A 17,101-nucleotide genomic window follows, 5' to 3' on the forward strand; every position below is an offset into this window, starting at 1 on the left:
CCCTCTACTCTACCCAGCATGATGTCCCTCTCCAAAGACCTGTCTCTCCTTACAACATGTCCAAAGTATGTCAGACGAAGCCCCAGAATCCTTGCCTCCAAGGAGCAGCCTGGTTTAATCCTCTCTATGATGAATCTGTTTGTTTTCTTGGCAGTCCATGGTACATTCAATATTCTTCTCCAGCACTACAGCTCAAAGGCGTCAATTCTCCTTCCATCCTTCCTAGCTTTGTTTTAAAATTTAGTATTGATAAAAAGAAACGCATTCTACCATGTATTAGGAAGCTTTGGTGGCCTAGTGGTAAGAAGCTGTGCTGGAATCCCAAAGGTACACAGTTCAAATCCATGAGCTGCTCTACTGGAGAAGGATGGGCAGTCTCCTCCCATGTGATTTACTGTCTCTGAAAACGTGCTCAAGGGTCGGATATGAGTTGGTTCCCACTTGACAGCATACCGCAAGCACCTTGTATTATTATGCTCCTAAAAACAGGCTATGTCCAAGCCAGTCTTTAGGTAACACAAATGACTATGTTCTTATCTGCTAACTGAAAGAATGGCAGTTGGAACAACCTGGATGACAGATATGGTGATCAGATTCTGAAAGGTCATAACCTTGCAAACACTATGCTGTAGGACTATTCCTGCACCTATGGGCTCTCAATGGTTTGGAATTAATTCAGCGAGCAACAACTGATAATAACTACTGAGACGACTTACTAAGTCAATGAGTGAATGAGTGTAAAGAAAATAGTTACCAGAGTCTCAGAGTACAGGGACTATGGTCAACAAAATAAAAATACTATACAATATTTGAACCTACTAATTAATTACTGAACATCTGCAGTGGTAATAAGTCTCTCTCACTGCTTGCTTCTCTTTTTGTAAGTTAAAAGGTGATACAGGCCATACTCCTTATATTTTACATCTGATCAGGGCTGATCACCCAAGAACACATCACAGGGTATAATTACATAATTGCTATGTATGTTATTACATAACTGTCAAACCATTGAGAAGCGTGGCCCCGTCAAAATGACACATTTTCAGTGGCCAGAATTCAGTCCATGACAGGCCTCATCATTTCTTCACTAAGTAATACATTGTCATGTTTTACTGGAAGAATGTACTTTTGAAGATCTCACACAATTCAAGATTAATTTTCCTTGGGAATAAGCAGGAAATTTATGAGGAGATATTCTTAGAGCATGTAACTCTACAATAACCAAAAATACTTTCTACTATCTTCCTGGCTTTTCACTTTCTCAGAATTATTACACATGCTGTACAGAGTGAGAATTCACACAGACCAGTCTATCATGGCGGCAAGGTGGCCTTCTCCAAATAGCATTCTTACCTCTAATTTTTGTTTCAGAGTTATTGATTTTTAGCAGAAGCAGTAACAATCTCTGATAATATTGTTCTCACAAATACTATCATGTCAGTAGAATGTTATGAAAGCAACAGTATAGTAACGACACATATATCTCAAGGATTTCTGAAGTGTGGAAACAATTCCTTGGCTTACATGATTCTACCATGGAGAATATTACTTCCATATAGCAAAAGGATAAATAATTTATAACTCAATTGGTCTTTGAGCTTTGAAATTCATGTAGTCTAGATAGACTACTTAATGTAGAAAAATTAACATTTTCTTGGTTGTGCTTATAAAGTGATACTAGTATTTTTATGTAGTATTTAATTTTTTTCCCAATTACATTCATGTAAAATGAAACTTTCAGTGACATTTAACTTGACTAAAGCTTGCAAATGAGAGTCATCATCCACACCTTGATCAGAAGGCTAAGGAATTGGAACTTTTTTACAAGAAAAATATTGACTTATTTTCAGTATGCAAAATTTTTCTTTTAAAAAAACTCAGTCTAATAGCAGTTTTGTGAATGGATTAGATGAGCAAAATGAGCGAGAGACCTGGAAACAACCTCAGAAGCAATTCTAACAGTTAATTTAAGAGTTGACAGGACTATGAGTAAAAGCTGTGGCAGTGGGGATAGAGAGGAAAGGATGAATTGAAGGAGGTTTAAACCAGTGAGATTTTGTAATGTGTCAAATAAAAGAAGATAAAATGAAGGATGACTTAAATTGTAAGAGAGGGACATCATGCTTGGAAAGATGGAGGGACAGCAAAAGAAAGGAAGACCCTGAGTCAAATGGATTGATACAGTGACTGCAGCAATGGATTCAAGTGTCTCAGAGATGATAAGGATGACACAGGATAGGACGGAGTTCAGGTCTGATGTTCACAGGGTCACTATGAGTCATACTCAATTCAATGGCACCCAACAACAACAACAACTTAAATGTCAAGACTTGGATTTGGTAATTCATTGAGATGTGATCACTTTCCATGAAAATGGAAAATGAAAGAACATGTTTAAATAGAGGGGGAACTTAATTTTTGCAAATTAAGAATATGTCACAGAAGCCAGAGTGAGAAGAAATTTCAAAGTGGAATTTCTCGAAATCAGATGCTAGTATGTTGTTATGTGATGTAGAGTAGGAAACGCCTCATCGCTGACCCTCCACTGGGTTTTTCAGAAGCTGTAAATCATGCAGAAGGATATCCATTTTTGTTTTGGACCAGCTGGTGAATTAGAACTTCCTATTTTGGGGTTGGCAGAGCAGCTCCTTACCACTAGGCCATGAGAGCTCCTCATAATTAGAATACAAACTCTAAATTGTTCACTGATTCAGATCATTAGAAAGCTACTGTATTCTAAGATTAGTTTGAAGAAAATGGGGGTAGTAGAAGTCAGATTGCTTATGACTGAGACTAGAACAGGAGTGAGGAAAGAAAAGGCAATGAGTCCAAATAGTTTTAGGAATTTTGGCTATAAAGTAAAGAAACAGTAGCAGTTATTCATTGGGAAAGACATAACTTACAAATTTAATTTTTGACCTCCAGATCCAGTTCTAATTATAATTCCTTTCCAAAACCTATCCACATAGTCTGTTGTAACAGAAACCAGGGGTTCTTTCTTGATGCCTTTACCTTACTTTCCCCATCTGATAAACACTGTTGATTCTAACTCAGTAATGTCTCCAGAACTTGGTATCTGTTCCACCCCACCGTTGTTGGGTGCTGCTGGGTTGACTATGACTTACAGCGACCCTATGAATAGATAGGAACCTTCCCATATCCGGAGCCATCCCACAATCTTTGACATGTTTGTCAGTCAAGTTAAATTAAGCCCTCATCACTTTTGGCATTTTAATATTTGTCTACCTGATTTTCTTATTCTAGACATTTTGCCATTCCATACTACTGCTGGCTACTATTACCTCTGCCAGGCCAGATTTCCTCCCAGCTTTTATTTTGCTTGCCAAACTCGTTCTTCACGTGCTAGCTTCCAATTCAAATATTTGCTCAAAGAATGCTTCCCTGACCTTTAGAGCCAAACTATATCAAACTATACGTTCTCTTCTTAGGACTGCCTCATCCTCTGTTCATGCTTCTGAAATACTCACTATACCGAATTAAGATGACATTGATTCCAGATAGATCTGTGCAGCTTCACTCTGAGTTTAAGGTAAGATTTTCAACTTCCAACACCTGGAAGGATCGAATAAATTACACACTAGGAACTCAATAATCTTTGTCACATGAATTAATTCTTGCTATGTGATAAAACCTGTCACCATGACAACAGTGTATAAGAGAACTTGCAGGTTTTTTTCTTAATGTCTTAAAACTTTTACTCTATCTGAAAATCAATGGAAAAAAAAAAGAAATTGAGGAAGACTTGAAAACAGATTTTTAAAAACAATAATTTTTGATCCCCGGCACCTCCACCAAAAAAAAAACAAAACAAAACAATAATTTTTGTAGTATTCTTTCTTCTTAAAATTTACTTTCTTAGATTTCACATGTCTATTATTTATCTTCTTTTCCCATCACTCTTTTTGTTAGGTCCTCAACACATCTATGACTACCAAGTGTGTTTTCTCTGAGCTTTCTTCATCTTCCCAATTTTTTCCTTTTCCCTTTTCATACATTTTTATTTGCCTTCTTAACTTTAATCTGTTAAACTTGCAATTCTATTTAGTTAAAATATTTTTAATATTTCATCTCAGATTCTTACATTATTGACTTTTAAAAGAGCTTAACACTTCAGAAAGAAAGGTAATGTAGCATTAACTGAATCATGGAATAACAATATTGACAAAGTGTTTTACTCATCTAATAATCCTCTAGAAATTGGGCTGAGACTGATAGATATTATCATTACTAAAATTAGGGTACATGAACAATCTTATGTGGACAAGTCATTGCTTGATGACAGTGAGGAAGACTTAAAGTGCTTGCTGCAGAAGAGCAAAGACTACAGCTTTCAATATGGATTACATCTCAACATCAAGAAGACAAAAAGTCTCACCACTGGGCAATAGGCCTCCATCATGATAGACAAAAGAAAAGATTGAAATTGCTGACAATTTAATCTTACTTGGTACCAGCATCCAGGAGAACAAGACACATATTGCATTGGGAAAGTTTGCAGTCAGGGACCTCTCCAAATTAATGAAAAGCAATGATGTCAGTTTGAAGACTAAGATGAACCTGATTCAGGACACTGAATTGAAAATTCAGGATTGAAAATCCTTGCTATATATCTGAGGGCTGGACAGTGAACAAAGATGAAAGAAGAAAAATTGATGCCTTGGAGCTGTGGTGTTGGAGAAAAGTAATGAATATTCTATGGACTGCCAAAAGAACAGATGTATCTTGGAGAAAGTGCAGCCAAAGTGATCCTTGGAGGCAAGGATGATGAAGTGTCATCTCCCATCCTTTAAGGTTGTTAGGAGGGGCTTGATGAGAAAGGTGGAGAGTTGTTGACAGAGAGGAAAAAGATCCACAACCAGATGGACTGACATAGTGATTGCAGGAATGGGCTCAAATATGTCAAAGATGAAGAGGATGACAAGGGATAGGACAGGATTTGGACTTGGTCATAGAGCCACTATGAGTCATACTCAAAATGAGGTTAATCTAACAACAACAACAACAACAACAACAACAACAACAGTTTCTTAATTTGTATTAAGAAATTGAATGAATCTATCTTCATGGTATTTTCTAATTTCAGTACATTGTGATTTTAGATTCTAAGTAAATTGCATGGAAAGAACAATTTATGTTTGGCAAGTAACTATTTCAAGTAACTTTTTTCTCATAATTCCACTTCTTCATAATTACAAGACAACACATATTTACTGAGTATTTATTTTACAGCTAAAGGAGTCTCTGAGGAGCCTAAATGCTGTACTAGCTAACAGAAAGAATGACTACAAGCTGGTAAGAGGCACTTTGGAAGACGCGTCAATCTGCATGCAAAGCCTATGGAGCAGTCCTGCTTCACCTACACCGGTTGCCTGTAAACTGAAATCAGCTCAGTGGCAACTAATAAGAAGAGCTAAATTACCAATATTGTTCATTCACCAAAGTTTAAAAAAATACTATGAGAAGTAAAAATGCCTTGAATCTGAAAAGTAGCTATGATTATGTTTGTCTTCTGTGAAATAGGTATGGGATGAAATGACAAATCTTTATAGCATCAAGATCAATGTTTAATTTTCCAGGTTTAGAAAGTGTTTATAACCTTGGAAACCTTCCCATCTTTTCAAAAACAAATTGCTTTTCAGACAGGAAAAACTGATCAACACCACAAGGAATTCTAAAGGGAGTTCTTTGAACCTAGAGCCAACAAGGACAGATAAAATTAATATACAAGGTACATCATTCTGAAATGAACCTAGACACAGAATTACACAAAGTGTAATACACATAAAGCACTACAAATAGGGAACCAGAGGTATCAGTCTTCAAATGATAGCAACTGCAAAGCATAAAAGATGGCTAAGAAGTAAAGTACAGAACTTCTAAATGGAAAGGAAATCAAGAAGATTTTAAGATTAAGAGGACGTTTTTAGACTTGGAATAAAATAGTAATATATTGGCTAACTAGCAAGAAATTTAGGAAACCTCATCAAAATGAAAAAGAAGAAAATCGGAAAAACCTAGAAAGTATTAAAATGACAGCAATAAAAAGAACTATGAGATATCATCTCACCCCAGTCAGAATTGCAAAATTTAACAGAACAGCAAGCAACAAATGCTGGCGAGGTTGTGGAGAAACTGGAACCCTTATTCACTGTTGGTGGGAGTGTAAAATGGTGCAACCACTGTGGAAGGCTGTATGGTGCTTTCTCAAAAAGTTGCAAATAGAGATACCATTTGACCCAGCATTCCACTACTGCCACCCAAGCATATATATGCACAACCATGTTTATCGCGGCTTTGTTCACAATAGCAAGGAGGTGGAAACAACCTAAGTGCCCATCAACAAATGAATGGATAGAGAAGCTGTGATATATTCACACAATGGAATACTATGCTGCATTGAAAAACAAGGAACTCATGCAATATTATTCAAAACAGGTGACCCTGGAGGACATTATGCTGAGTGAAGTATCTCAGTCTCAAAAGGACAAATACTGCATGGTGCCACTGTTGTAAAGTAGGACTGACCTCGGGGTTGGGAGGAGACTGAGAAGGATGGGTTCAATAATGTATACTGCATTGAAACAAATGAGGGAGAAAACTGTTTAAGAGGGGAAATTATTAGGTATTTTTGTCATGACAGGAGTCCAGAGTGAAGGCTGTATAGTGGAGTGGACCTGTGGGAGGGATTGTAAAACAATGAAAGAATTTTTCTTTTACTTTCCCAAGAGGATAGTGTACTAGGGGGGAGGGTTGGAAGGGGAGAAATGTGCAACAATGAATGAATGGAAATCCAAAGTCTATAAATTTTCATTGAAATTAATAATAAATTAAAAAAAAAGAATCTGTTGAATAGTAAAAAAAGACAGCCATAAAAGAAAAGGTCAGAAAAGACATAAACAAAACGAACTCTGCACAGAAAAGTAGACAGAATGTGGAAACCAGCACCACCACAAAGCACTGCATAACATGAATGCATACAGAGGACATTAGGTTAAGCAAAACAAACTCATTGCCATTGATTTGGAACTGACTTACAGCTGAGCCTCTATTGGGTTTCTAAGGCTGTAAATATTACACAAGCGAGGACTGACCATCTGTTTCCCTCAGAGCTATTGGTGGATTAAAACTACCAGAGAAGCTAGGCCTTTGGGCTAGCAGTACAACTGCTAACTATGCCCCCAGAGCTCTCCTAAGTAAAGCAAGCCAGTCACAAAAGAACTACTATGGTATAACACTACTATCAAAAAAAGTTAAGGAAATGTATATGCACAGAGTTCATTGTAAATGGTTACTAGGAATGAGAAGGGAGGAGATGGAAATAAAAAATAATAGATAAATATAACATATTGAGCAGACACTGTAATTAATTATATGAATTTATCATAACGCTTTAGAAATGTGTATGAATTATTAAATGAAATTATAATTCTGTTATAAAACAAAATTTAAGTGTTACAAAATAAAATGTATGTAAATGATAAGATGAAAAATCAGTATGACTTGTTAACTTTCTCTAAAATAAAAATAAATTTAAATAAAGAAGGAAAAAAGAAAACTTGCCATCTTATGAATGTATTGAGTGGGTGGCAGGGGTTAGAGCGAAATGAAGTCTTAAAGAGAATAAATAAATAGTTAAAAACAAAAGGTATATTTTACCAACTATTAAATACTAACTAAATCAAGTGCAATACTATTTTTGAGAAGCAAAAATCTCAAAGTAAAATATGATAAAATGGAACTTATATATTTGGAATGGCCTTGGATAAGAAAGAAAATAAATGTAAAAGAAAATTAATTAAAAATTTAAAAATCAGATAATAATAAAAACAATAGCTCACACACATGGAAGCAGGAGTGGCATCCACTTCCTAAACAACATGCCTCTGGAAACTATAAACTTTGAGAAACGATGATAGTTATAGAAAGGCTTCAGGTCTTTTGTTCATAGGATTGATATGAGTTGTGCTCAACTCGACAGCAATCAATAACAACAATAACACACAAACAGATTTGTATAGATGGAGGGAGTCATGGTTACTGCTTGGTAGACACACAAGTGTACGCATGAAAGATCATGTATGTGATAAAACAATGCTATACTATAGTGAAGAGAGAATTTTTTTAATAGAGTTCGGGTGTTTTTTTCTTTGTTTTTTAATTCTCCTTTGTGATTAGCTGCCTCTGAAAACTGACTAGAGTGTCAGCTCTGAGTCAATTCTCACTGAACAGTACAAAGCTTAGTGGAACAGTCTTGCTGGGGGGGAGCAGTGAATTCAAGTGGAAGTTGGCTTAGGTTATGGAGGGATTTTGAATGTCATGTAGAAAACTCTGAATTTGATCTTATGGGCATAGGTTATGCTGCAAGTTACTGAGGTGGTATGAAAGACAATAAAAATAGGTTAACTATGACCATTCATGTGGTTGTTGTTGTTATGTGCCGTCAAGTTGCTTGCGACTCATAGTGACCCTATGTACAACAGCCCTAAACTCTGCTCTGTCCTGTGCCAATCACACTGTCTCTGACACTCCCATCCTGATTATCCCAGTCACTGAATCAATCCACCTCATAGAGGGCCTTCCTCTCCTGCGCCGTCCCTCCACCCTCCCAAGCATGATGTCCCTCTCCAAGGATCTGTCCCTCCTTACAACATGTCCAAAGTATGTTAGATGGAGCCTCAGAATCCTTGCCTCCAAGGAGCCGCCCAGTTTAACCCTTTCCAGGATGAATCTGTTTTTTTTCCTAGGAGTCCATGGTACCCTCAATATTCTTCTCCAGCACCACAGCTCAAAGGCATCAATTCTCCTTCTGTCCTCCTTGGTAATTGTCCAACTCTCTGATGCATAACAAGTGACTGAGAAGACCATGGCCTGTATCAGACACACCTTAGTCTCCAGAGAGACACCATTCATGTGGTAGGAATATTATAAGCAAGTCAGATTAAAAAAGGCATCTTGAGAGAAGAGTGAATACAATTTGAAATAGCTCTAAACAGGCAAAAACAAAAGAAGATTTTAAGGGTATTTCAATTGGAGTATGAAGGAATGGGAAAGATCCCATGGGGAGGGACTTTAAAATAAGAGGTAATGATAGGCATAGATCAATGGTGATTGATTTTATAAAACACAATGTATATGAATGATTGTATGAAACACAATGTGAATGCAGGAATATGTGAAGCACAACGTACAGTGAAACAATGTATTCAAATTTTGTATGTGAACAAATAGAAAATAAAATAACTTTAAAAAAAGCCACAACACTAACTCGACCAACCAATAACAGAGTAGATGGCATAGCACTGGGAAATATTTTATCGTTAAATTGTCATAAGTTAGAACAGACTTCACAGTAACTAGTAACAACAGTAAGATATTCTAATTTTTGTTATTCACATTCTAAAATAGGAAGCTCTGGTGGCTTAGAGGATAAGGATTTGGCTGCCAAACAAAATTCAAGTAGTTGGAATGCCCCAGTTCCTCTGTGGGAGGCAGAAGGGCAGTATCCTCTGATGAGTCTGGAGGGTCAGCTGAGCTCCCTTGGACAGTCAGCTATGAGTTGGCTCCAAATCAATGCACATTACACAATACAACATACTTTGAAGTAGAGGTAATTGATTGGCATTTTCTTAATTAAAAAATAAGATACTGGAGAAGTATTGTGCAACTGTAGCTCAACCGAAGGGTGGAGATGCATATTCCAGCAAGATGAATAAACCTGGGCAAACATTTTTTTTGTGTGTGTTGTTTGTTTTTAGTACACTTGATTTGGAGTTGAGATTCCGTTATGATGAGTCCTTGATGACTCTCAAATATCGATTCTAGAGAAGTCAAGATCTCAAAACTATTTTCATAATAAAATTCCAAGATGTTATTTCTCTTTTTCATACTTACTGTCTAATAATGTAGTTTGCCAGAGGCCGTGTTATATGATATGGCAGTTACACCAAAAGCAGATAAGACTCCAGCTGTTTTTATTGATTAAACCAGACAATAAAAAGATTTGTAAAGATTAAGCAAAAAAAAAAAATCGTTCTTCAAGCTACATTTGTTGAAAACAGTTATTTTAATGAAAATATTTATGTTAGCACTTAATATACTTGTTTAAAAACTATTTGATAAATAACTATTTAAAAATTTTCATGGTTTTAATCTCTAATACAGTCAATTATAGAAATGGAATAAGTAACAGACAAGCAAAAACTCTTGGAGTTTTTGATCCATTTTTAAAGAGTATTCTGAGACCAAATTGAGAATTTCTTCTCAAAGTGCTATTTTCCGATATTTGATAAAAGAGAGAAAAACAATGTCTAGTCTTATTTTGCCTGTGATTAAAATTTCTATTGACAATCACAGGGATGGAAAAGGATTTAAAGTCTTCACAATCCCTTTTCTAGCTTATGTATCCGTAATTGTCATGCTCGAGTTTCAAATACAGAGAAATAGTATCTCTGACCCACGAGACTTCCTCCCAGAGCGGGCGAACCTAGAAGGTCCCTTTCGTTTTCTGCAGCTCTATAGATAGTAGAGGGTACTTACCAGTCTCTTGAGCAGCGAAAGCAAGCAGCTAGGATCACAGGAGACAAGGCAACAGTTTCCTGCGGTTGCTGTCTGTCCCGACCCAGCAGCAGTCTGCCCAGGAAAGACACCGCCAGGGCCAGGCACTTGAGAGAGAACCAGAGAGTTGGAGGGAGGAGACTGCAGCTGGCACGCCTTGAACCCGCCTTCAAGTGTGGGTTTGTTTAGGACAACAGAATTTGAAATACAGCGTTAGAAAACACAGATACTTCTTTTCACACAAAAACTTTATTTTAATGACATCATCTCTTCCGTGAAAGCTCAGTTCCCAGCATCTCTGAAGCCCATACGTCTTTCGGAGGGATGTCCGAACACATTTTTAAAAAGCACTTTAAAAACTTTGCTAGCAAGCACTTGATTTTTGCCACTTTATTCTCTGTTTTGAGACTTTCTGGTCGCACATTCTTTGGCACAAACATGTTTACCAGATTATGCAAATTTTTATATAATTACCCATCAATCAATCCTAATGGAGTTAGTTGATGTTTACAATGAAATAAACCATGGCTCTGAAACTATAACGTTTAAAAAGCAGAGTGTAAATAATTCGTCTTTGAACATAATTAACAGAAACAAAATTTCTTAAACTTTTTTTTTCTTGAATCTATGCCACAGAGTATTAATTTGCTTGGAAAAGCATTAACAAGGTGACTTAGCGTGTGTGTGTGTGTGTGTGTGTGTGTGTGTGTGTGTGTGTGTATTCAGAGATATACAAAAACAGAGGAGTTTTAGAGGTAGGAAGCTAATTGTTTCCATAATTAGCTAATTGTTTTAATTAAATAAGATCAAAGCTAATAAAAATATCACATCTATAACAGTGATTACAAAGGCATTCAGTAGGAGGGATGATATGAGGACTTGATATAGAGACTATTAGAAGAAGAAGAAAGTAGGGCATTTTAAAAGAAGATAAATACTGATATGACTGAAACTGAAATACCGAGTTATCTGTAGTGTCCAATAGGGTCAATTAACATGAAAGCATTGCATGCCATCAAACAGTGACCAAAAGCAGAATACCAAACAATTTTTAATAGCCTGTTACCAGTGACTTTTTCCCAAGTTATAGAACACACAATTTACCAATTTTTAAAGCTTGAGAGCAAACTTTTTCCTTTAATATAAAGGAATCCAAATACCCTAGTGCCTGCTTACTTCATAGGATTGTTTAAAAGATAAACAACTTTGTAAAAATTTTAAGCAACTAGATAACTTTAACTGTCCACTTCCAGACTTCACTTTGCACCAATTTATTCTTTAACTTATGCATCTGGAGATAAGATTTAAAAATAAAATGTCCATACTGTTAACTCAATCAAAATATGGTATTTTAGGTATAAATTCCCCTCCACTTGGAAACATTTTAAGAACTGAACTGATAACCATTTGTTCAGCTATACAAACTAATGGCTTGAGGAGTATCAGTATTTCCTGGATTTTGGATTTAAAATATCACTGTCAAAATAACACAACAATAATAACAACAACTAAGAAGAGTTAAACACTGAATAGGCAGTTCTCTATTTTTCTTTTTTGAAAGGAAACATTATAACCAAAGTATTTAGGTAGGACATAGTATCATGGTAAAAGAGAGTTCTTTAAAGTTAATGCACTTAGTTTGATGAAAAACTTACTACTTTAACCTCCATTTTATCACAAGTGGTGAAAATTTTAACATGGTTTAACATCAGTTCTTAGTGTTAAAAACTGTACTATTACTTTCACTACAAAGAGATTCATTAACATTATCAGGCTATTGTGGCTATGTGCTGTCAAGTCAGAACAGACTCGTAGTTGACCCACTAACCAATTTTCAGAGACTATAAACCACATGGGAGATTGCCCATCTTACTCCAGAGAAACAGCTGGTAGATTCAAACTGTGTGCCTTTGAGTTGATAGCCCAGTACTTTATCCACTAGGCCACCAGAACTCTATAGCATTACTATGGCAGGTTCTTAAAAAAAAGCCCTCAAAACCAAACCCCAAAAGCATTAAGTAACTTGATAAATGTAGACAGAGCTCCTCACTTTAAGATTTAGAACTCATGCTAAGTTTAACAATTTTTTAAAAAAATTTAAGCTTCAACTCTATATTTCATAATTTTAGCAAATCAAGCTAAACAAACTTAAGAAAATTGGCATTTTCAGAAACAGCAACTAAATGTACATTTATTTGTACATGCATGTGTGCACTCACAGTCCCACATCCACCACCCTCTCCAAGCTTTGATATTAACATTTAAATTCAGGTGAAAAAAGAGAAAAACATTCATGATCTCTCTCTCTCTCATTGCCGTAAGTTGGAGACAACTCATAGTTGACCATCCAGTGGGTTTTCAGTGGCTGTAAATTGAATGGGAAGAGATCTTTCTCCCTCAAAGCAGCCCGTGGATTCAAACTGGCAGCTTTTGGGTTGGGAGTGCAATTCCCCACTCAATATGCCATAAGAATTAAATATATAATGTATATATGTTACTAGTATTTGATAAGGAATGAATGTGTACTTGGAATTTATGGAGGGATACTGTTGACCTTTGTTTTATGGAATGATAATGCTGTTTTTGTCTTTTATTCCATGACAAACGGGATATGTGTTCAAAATGTGTCGGTCTTTGAAATTGCAGGTCAAAGTCTACACCTTAAAGTGCCCAGTGACGCTAAACTACAATTATATGAGCCACAGTGTTAAGAATATTTTGAAAGCTGCTAATTAAGTCAACTAGGACTCCTAGTGATACAGTGGTTAAAGTGCTTCATTGCAAGCTAAAAGGTTAGCTGTTTGAACTCACCAAATGTATAGCAGGAGAAAGATTTACAGAAATATTTATGGCTTTTGGTATTCTATGAAGTAGTGTTATACTCTTCCCTATCGAGAGCTCTTGTAGCCTAGTGGTAAAAAGCTGTGTTGCCATCCCATAGGCGTGCAGTTCAAATCCAACAGTGGCTCTGCTGGGTAAAGATGGGCAATCTCCTCCTGTGTAATTTACAGCCTCTGAAAATCTGCTGAGGGGGGTAAGCTATAGATTGGTTCCAACTCTGTGGCACATAACAAAAATATAGAGCAGCTACTGTAAGGCGCTTTGGTGGCACAGTGTTGTGCTAGCAGTTTAAATTCTGAACCATTGTGTTAATGGTAGGCTGGCACCTAGATAGCTATTTAAGGTCACCAAATGCTTGGAGGGAGATGGATGGGCAGTCTTCTCTCCTAAAGATTGACAGCTTGGGAAAAAAAGTGTCACTATGAGTCAGAATGAACTAGACAATAACAGGTTTGATTTTACAAAGTAGCTGTAAGCCAGAAGCACGCCACTGCAGTAGGTTCATGGTTAACTGAATAAATTAATTGATGCAGCTAAAAGAGGATTTTCTGAAAGCTCATAATTAACTAAATGAATTGATGCTCCAAGAAAGAAATTTTCTAAGAAGGTGGCTTATCAGAATTTGGTTGCACCTCAGAAAAAAACAAAAGAGGAAGGAATAAAGGCTCTGAATCTAGAAACTTTGTTTTGCATCAGGTCAGCTCAGGTTTTAAAACTCTCTCTTCAAACTTTTTCAGTCTGTATGCTGAGCTAATCATTTGAGATGCTGGACTATATGAAGGCACCAGGATTGGAAGAAGACTCCACAACAACCGACATTATGTGTATCTCTCACTTGATGTTTGTTATTGCAGAAGACAAAAGACAAGAGTAGTCAGTATGAGTTACAGCTCAATGCCAGGAAAACAAAAATCCTCACTGAATTTTTAGTCCTCACTGGACTAACAGGCAATATGTGATAGATGGGGGAAAGTTGCCAGTGAAATCATTTTAATTGGTTTCACAATCAACACCAGTTAAGAAAGCAAAAGACTTGCTGAATTGGGGACAATGTACAGAAAATGACCACTCCAAAATGGTAAAGACCAAGTATGCCAGTTAAAAGACTAAGGACTCATCTTTACTACAGGAAAGGATTCTAACACCTGAGCACTTAAGATGTGTCTCTTCTCCGAGGACCTGAAAGCAGAATTTAAGGAGGCCTTCCAGTGTTTGATCAAATAGGTAATGGCAAGATACTGTACAGCCAGTGTGGGGACATGATGAGGGCCGTGGACAAGAACCTCACCAATGCTGAGGTGCTTATGGTCCTTGGAAACCCTAAGAGTGACGAAGTGAAAGTGAAAGTCCTGGTTTTGAACACATCCTGCCTCTGCTGCAAAATGTGACCGAGAATAGGGACCAAGACACCTATGAGGACTATGCTGAAGGTCTTCATGTGTTTGACAAGGAAGAGACTTGCACCGTCATAGGTCCTGAAATTTGTCATTTTCTTGTCAGAGAATGAGATGACAGAAGGTGAAGTAAAGGTGCTGGTGGCAGGGCATGAGGACAATAATGGTTGTCTCAACTATGATTTATTTATCAAGGTGCCAGACTGTGGGATGGAGCTGGTCCATGTGGTACTGACTGACTGAGGCAAGCCCTTCTGGTGTTCCCAGAGCCTAGTGACTTTCTTGTATGAGACTTTATATAACCCTGAAAGCCTTCTAAGCTGTTGCAACACCTTTCCAATCTTGTCTCTCTTGGGTAATGCTTGCCAGCAGCATTCACCATACAAGTTTGTAAGAAGCTGTGCTATAATCCCAAAGGAATGCTGTTAGAATCCACCAGCTGCCAGGCAGAAGGATGGGCCATCACACCCATGAGATTAAACTGCTTCTGAAAGCTGGTCAGCTATGAGTCAGTTCCAACTTGGCAACACACAACTACTCTAGAATGGGGGGGGGGAATACTGAAGAGCCCCACATCTAAGCCATGCTAGTGTAATCCGAGTGCTCCTTAACGGCAAGAATGGTTAAACCTCGTCTCACATATTTTGGCTGTGTGTTCAAGAGGGCCTGGGAAATGTAGAGAATAGAGGAAGCGAGGAAGAACCTCAACCAGGTGCATCTACAGCGTTTAACAATGGGCTCAAGCACATCAGAGACCCTGAGTGTGGTTCAAGAGATGGCAAGGTTCAGATCTGTTGTTTATAGGCTTGCTATGAGTCGTAGGTAACTTGGTGGCACCTAAAAGCATTCTTCAAGCTGTTTTAAAGAGAACGTAACATTTAATGCAATAGTGGAAATAGCTTTAGTATTTGATGTCCCTTTACTGAGATTTCAGGCCTCTGGGCATCACTCCTGTCTCGCTATGGCAGCCCTTCCTGAGTTCTTCTTGGGAAACCAGTTTTAACTCTTTTTCTTCTCCACCAAAGATAGTGTGAGAGGCTTCGGGATCTTTTTTCTCAGGCATTCCATGCGCAGGGGCAAAGCTATGCACGCTGGTTTTCAGTGTGAACACCGACGTCTCTGCACGCGGTTGCACACGGTGGGCGGGGCGGTGACGTGACTCACGCGCTGCCTGCCGGGAGCTCTGCACACGGCCCCTCATGGCTGTCAGATATATTTGGGCTCGCTCAGACTGGCTTTTCTTTTTCGCGCGCTTTTGCTGACGAGAAAGGTTCCTGGGGTTCTGAGGAGTAAACCTGGGGTGGGGCTGGAGGGGCTGTGATGCAGTGAGGGGGGACAAGCTCCTTTTCTCAGGGAGTGTGATGGTGCCTGAAGGCACAAGTAGAGGAGAAAGAGGGGGAGAGAGGACGAGGAAAGCAGAAAGTTGGAATCTCTGGGGTGGTAGCACTGAGAAGAAAAAACTGCCGTAGCGTTTGATAATAACTAAAGTCAGGAGGGCCACAGAGGATCCTGCTTGGTTATAGGGAATGATGAGTCTTAAAAGAGTGCTGGTGCCTTGGACCAGGCCTGCGTTCAGACAAGTTGAGGTCTTCAATTATGACAGAAAAATAAGCTTATTTAATAAAACCCAAACAAAACAAAATAACCACCCCCAAACAAACAACAAACCCCACCCCCACCTCCCAATTACCTAGTTTAGAAAAGTTCAGTTTGACAATGTTTACGTTTTGGTTGTGAAAGGAGAGCAGACGTTGAAGGGGGGTGAAAAGGGAAAAGAGGACAGCCCTCATGTTGCCGTCTTTAAAACAGTTGCCAGCTTAGGAGGCCTAGTAATAAAATCAGACTGCAAATGCTTAGGTGTGGGGTTCGAGTCCAGCTGCTCCGCGGGAGAAAGATGCTCATTCTCCCGTGACAACCGGTGGAGGGTCAGACCGCTGCACAACAGCAGCCACGAGGCACAGTTGGCAGTGCAGCGCATGTGGAGTATTTTCTACCCGTTCTAACGGTAGAACTTAGAAAAAGCACCGATAGGAGTGTATGGGCTTTACCAACCAGAAATCCTCTCTGTACATGTTCCTGTCTTAGATTGAATCATTACCGTTGTATAAGTTAGAGTTTCAAGGAGAGCTCTGGTGGCCTAGTGGCAAGAAGCTGCACTGGAATTCCAGAGGTATGTGGTTTGAATCCACCAAAGGCTCTGCTGGAGAAAGAGGGACTATCTCCTCCTGGATCAGTCAGATCCTATTTCATGGTGCACACACACAAAATAATAAAATGAAAAAAAAAAAAAA

The 17,101-nt window shown here is 38.0% G+C and overlaps 1 pseudogene; it reads left to right on the forward strand.

The window, feature by feature from the left end:
* The first annotated feature begins 14,574 nt into the window (after nucleotides 1–14,574).
* LOC102877678 lies at nucleotides 14,575–15,053 on the forward strand (annotated as a pseudogene).
* The last annotated feature ends 2,048 nt before the right edge of the window (nucleotides 15,054–17,101 follow it).

This window comes from Elephantulus edwardii, unplaced genomic scaffold, assembly GCF_000299155.1.
Source record: "Elephantulus edwardii isolate Elephantulus edwardi_28Jun2011 unplaced genomic scaffold, EleEdw1.0 scaffold00093, whole genome shotgun sequence".
NCBI lineage: Eukaryota > Metazoa > Chordata > Mammalia > Macroscelidea > Macroscelididae > Elephantulus > Elephantulus edwardii.